The sequence below is a fragment of the Pseudorca crassidens genome, chromosome 9 (genome assembly GCF_039906515.1).
Source record: "Pseudorca crassidens isolate mPseCra1 chromosome 9, mPseCra1.hap1, whole genome shotgun sequence".
Classification (NCBI taxonomy): Eukaryota; Metazoa; Chordata; class Mammalia; order Artiodactyla; family Delphinidae; genus Pseudorca; species Pseudorca crassidens.
The window spans coordinates 103,600,423-103,605,792 of record NC_090304.1 but is presented as its reverse complement, the minus strand read 5'-3'; the positions used below and the strand labels follow the sequence as shown (position 1 = coordinate 103,605,792).

At 38.6% G+C, this 5,370-nt stretch overlaps 1 non-coding gene across 1 annotated transcript; it reads left to right on the top strand.

Moving 5' to 3' along the window:
• The first annotated feature begins 1,069 nt into the window (after window positions 1-1,069).
• TRNAG-CCC (transfer RNA glycine (anticodon CCC)) lies at window positions 1,070-1,142 on the top strand. The gene has a single exon. It is a non-coding gene; the product is annotated as a tRNA-Gly (tRNA).
• Window positions 1,143-5,370: the final 4,228 nt, after the last annotated feature.

Genomic DNA, 5,370 nt, shown 5'->3' with positions numbered 1-5,370 from the left:
GCCCCAAATTTAGGTTTCATTCATAATTCCTCTCTCTCCCTCATAGCCCAGCATTCACACTGTCAGCAAGTCATTTTGATTTTAGATAGAAATATATATCTCTAATCTTGCCATTTCCCATCACTTCAACTAAAACCAACATGGTCAAGCCACCAACTTCTCTTCTCTATTCTGTTGCAACAGATACTAAAGGGTATCCCTCCTCTTACTTTATCTCTCTCTTTATAGTTTCACAATGGCCTTTTTATTTTTTAAAATGTGAATCACATCTCGCCAGTATCCTGTTTGGACTCACACTTGAAAGAAAATATGGATTCCTTTCTATAGAGTCTATAAAACCAAAGCCATTTTTATATTTTGTATTTTTACATTCTACATTTTATAATCTTATATTTTAATATTTTATGTAATCTACGGTTTGTTGAATGAGTATATGAAGGGGGAAAAGGATCACTGATGGTGTAAGAAACTTGAAGAAAAGTGACGGGCGCAAGTGGAGAAACTACATTTAATTAGTTAAATGTAACTAATGAATGACATGTAATAAATGAAACTAACATTTAATTAGTTAAATGTTAGTTAATTAGAAACTAGCATTTAAATAGAAATTCCTCTATTGTAACGAGAGAGAATGGAGATGATTGAGGGTTTGGTGGAAGGAAAGTAGGATTTCCAGAACATGTCTAGTGCCCATTGTAGTTTTTTAGCCTAGTCATATTATTTTCTCTTGTTATATTTGCCTGCTTGAGAGTAGGCACTGAAAAGGTGGAGAGTTGCTGGTTACAATGATCACTGGAGTGTGATAGATGATGAGGGAGAAGGGGAGGGGGTGGTGTTTGTATATAATGATTATTTCTAATGATGGATCATGAAATCTAAGATGGGCAGAGAGGAAAGAGAAGATAGGAGGACAGAGATAGTGAGAAATTGGTCGTATTAACGAGTTGAAGATTTAGATGGGTGGTGAATTGTAGCAGAGTGAGTGTCAGAGGAATTGAGGTGAAAAGAGATGAAGATAAGAGAAAGGACTGCTTGATACAGAGTTTAAAGGTGGAGCACCAGTGGGACTTCCCTGGTGGTCCAGTGGTTAAGACTCTGCATTCCCAATGCAGGGGGTCTGGGTTTGATCCCCAGTCAGGGAACTAGATCCTACATGCTGCAACTAAAGACCTGGCTCAGCCAAATAAATAAATATTAAAAAAAAAAAAAAGTGGAGCACCAGAAACCAGGGGATGGGATGGCTGAAGGAAAATGTGGAATTATTGCTAAAGAAATAATCAGAGTGTTGAATCATATTAAAGAACAGTTATAGGTGTTTGGTGCTGAGGAGGAAGAAAAAGAAAGTCTTCAGGAATACAGAAGACAATAAGAGAAAGTAACCAGTGATGGGTTGATGCCATTAACACACAGGGTTTGTTTTGTTTTGTTTCAGGAGGAAGTGGGAACAAGGGACATCTGGAAATGTCATTACAGATAAAGATTATACTCACCCCACTTCCTGTCATGAAGGAATGGAATCTAGTAGATGAACAACTGTTTTTTGAGAAGTGGCAAAAGATATACTATCCTCAGGTTTCTGTTAAGAAATTCAGAATGCCTGAATCTTTGGTAATCTCTGCTGTGTGACTTTGGGAAGGTCACTTAATATGTCTTGCTATGAATTTTCAACCTATATTGTAAGCTGGACTAACTAAATGATCTTTAAGCATTTACCTAGGATTAGGTTTCCATTTCTTTATATTCATTGTGTTTACCTCATTGACTTCTGTATTTTACCAGTTTTCAATTATTTTGGAATTATATCTGCTATTTGCTAAAAATGAACTTTAAATGAACATGAGTTGCATATGGTTTTCTTTTACTTCCCAGAAGACAAAATCAGTGAAAATACAGTAGTCTATACAGATAACTCTTAGTTAGCCACACAAATGGAGTTTGGTATCATTGTTGATAATTTGAACATCAGATTTTTTTCAAAAAGCCATTTATATTTGGATTCGGGTTACACCGTGACTTTATTTTGCAAGAATATTTTCTTAGTTATGTTATAAACAAAGTGTGCATTCTCCAGGTAATTATCAGCTAGGAGGCACGTGTATAAGAGTTTTGGACTTGCACTCATGAAAAGAGAAAGTCGAGGCTGAGATTTCCAAAGACAATCAGATGTATCCATTGCACAATGGAGAGTTAACTAAATAAGTTTAGCTCTGTTTGTCACCCCCAAATTCAAATGACCTAGAGTCTAAAAGCCCTAGCACAGTGCCTGGCACAAAACAACTCAACAAATATTGATTTTCTCTTTCTTTCCTTGATCATTAATAGAGGTTCCTTTTTTTCCCTTTTTTAAACCAATTTATATGAAGATTGTTTCTTATTGATTCCAATCCTTGGAGAATAAAGAGATGACAAATACAAAAGAAAAAATGTTGAAGCCTTGTTTTATGGCACAGCTTAACATGGCAATAAGAATGGTCTCCTTCCTGTAAGGGTATTGTTAGGAAATGTGTACACTCAAAACTAGCATCAAACCTATTTATTTTGCAGATACAGGGTAAATTGCCCCTTTGGTTGCTAAGATAGGACTCAAAGGCACCGTGACAATGATTATTATAAGCAACCAGTCTTAAAACAGACAGTTTAAACATAATACAATATACTTTAACAAATGGGATGTTAACACTCTCCAGGCATTTTCCCTGCTGTGTGAGATCTGCTGTGTTAAATCTCTTTGTTCAGCTCAGACAGGTCGTTTGTCAAATTCCTTCTCATTATTAAAAATTTATTCAGTGGCATTTAATGAGTACATATGGATTCAGAAATGATCACAAATCCAAATTTCGAAAGTCATGTTTTTATCTGCGCTCTCCAAGACTATGCATATGTAGCAGGCCCTTAACGTGGACTATTCTTACTGCTCAAACAGGATCTGATCCTTGTAATATTCACTGAGTTTCTACAGTCTTCCATTTTCAGGTAAGGGAATTACAAAACCCAAAGAGATGGTGTCCTTGTTAGGGAAAGAAACCCCAATTCTAACCTCAAGTTGAAGTCCCAATTCAACTACTCTTCCATATACTGACTTTGTAATTAATGTTTTCTAATTCAAGATTTTATTTAGGAACTGGTGCTTAAGGAGTGCTTTGCAAATAAAAAGTATTATGTAAGTCATGTTCGTGTTAATAATAAAGATTGTTTTAATAAGTGTAATTAAAAACAGACTATTTGGAATCTTATTTTGAAGCATTGCTTCTTGTCTTTGTATAATCAGAACAGTACATCACAAAGTTAGTGTGTGGGGAAACTTCCTTTTCAATTTTATGCAGAGAAGGAGGCCTCCCAGCTGTTACCTAAACTGAAAAAATTCATGGTAATAATGCTTGCTATTTACCACGGCAGAATATTTCACAGGATTAAGAGCCATGGCAATCTGTAAAGCCTTGCTCATTTAGGCCAGGTTCTAATGCAAGAAGGCCTTTCAAATATAGTTCACAAAAGGATGAAAATTGTATAGGGGACTGGAAACAGCAGCCACTGAAAACTAGATAGAAACATTAAAGGAAAGGAGGCCCCGATTTCAGGTTAAGAATCCCCACATTGACCCATGAAAACCTTCCTTCCAGACTCTCCAGACTCTTTCACCTTCTGCTGACCTGATGAAGATGAAGATGGAGACTTTGGAAGCTGTGGTGGAACGTGATGGGGCCACGACATGAGCCTGGACCCTTGAACCACTGTTTGAATGGAAGTCACTTGGTTTGAAATTATGAGTGTCTCTTCATGTGTGTGTATGTGTGTGTGTGTGTGTGTGTGTGTGTGTGTGTGTGTGTATCCTAGTCTAGTTCTCAGATTAGCTGTATTTATGATTACATATAATATATAATTTATAAATAGATTACACATAGATAGTATATATAATATGTTATATATATTAACATAAACACAGCTAATCTGAGAACTACATTACATCAATATTATGTAATACATGTATATATAACATGTAAATATTAAATGTTTTGTGTACTATCATAAATGCAGATAATCTCTGAAGTAGACTAGGCTCGACTTTCTAGAACTGCAGTACAAGGTCAGAGTGAATCAACAGTCAGACAGCCCTGATGCTGAGTATCCAACCATGGCTCTTCTATCCCTCACTAAGGACAGGATTGGTCCCAGCTGTCAGGATGACAAGGTAGCCAGCATATGGAGGTCAAATGGCTTTAACAGTATTAAAAGGAGAAGCATCGTGGGGACAAGGAGTATGGCAGGTCCTGACAGCCATCTCTCAGGTAACTTCTTTGTAATCATTTGCAGGTGACAACTAAAAGCTGATTCAGCCCAGGGATCCTTGCTGTGCTCCCCGCCCCGCCCACCCCCACCCACCCCCAGCCCCTGCTGAGCTCTGGCAGCCCTGCAGCCTACCTCCAGCCCTACAGACTTTGTCACTAAGGACCCTGTTAATACCAGGTACACGCTGGGCTTGTCCAGGCCATGCTCACCTCTGTGACGCCTCTGTGTTTAACAGATCAGCTAACTTCATAATCCTTCGCTGGGTTTTTCTTCCCTGTTTCCATTTCCAAGAAGATTAGAGTCCTGTAATATCTTTCTTCTCCCCTCTATTTACTACAGGGCTGTGTCTAAATGTGATTAGATTTACTCCGTGCCAGTGCTTCTTGTTTCTGGAGTCACAAACAGCTAAAAGGTAGAGCCGAGAGATGCTCAACAATTTTGCCTTTCCATTTTGCCTTTTTATTTCTCTCCAAAGCCCAAGCCGCGTAAGTTAAAACCAATTTATTTCTTTCTCAGACAGAGGCTGCAGCCATTACATTGGGGGTTAAGTGGTTCTCAGTCTCCTAAAATGGTTAAGATGCCTGTGTTATTGGGTTACTTCAGCTCCCTGTGCTCTACATCCCGTGGCTGACGAAGGTCACGGAGATTTTGGAAGCGGGGTAATGGAGTCTTGGGGGCGCTGGTTTTATGGAGGGAGCCTCAGCACATCAGTGATGAAAAACCTGTAAGTCCCGATATCTCTCTGGATCCTCAGAGCCCAAGCTGGGATTAGAGAAGTGAAGAATGGGCTTTTCTTTCCCACTCGAAGTGTAGCTTCTGTTCTTAGGTTCACATGCAAAGGCACAGGAGACCAGGGCTGCCAAGGGCCCTTCAGAATGCTCTAGTCACATCCAGCCTGGTGACCTGAAGCAGCTTAGGTACAAGGCTCTTTCTCCTAGTTGTCTACATATTTGGGAAGAAGATTCTAGGGAACTTTTTCTGTATAGTTTATCCGATTTTATGTCCATCCTGCAATTCAGAGCATTCCCTTAAAGTCTAACTCTAATTCCTCTTTTTTAAATCTCTGCTTGTTCTGCCCCGCAC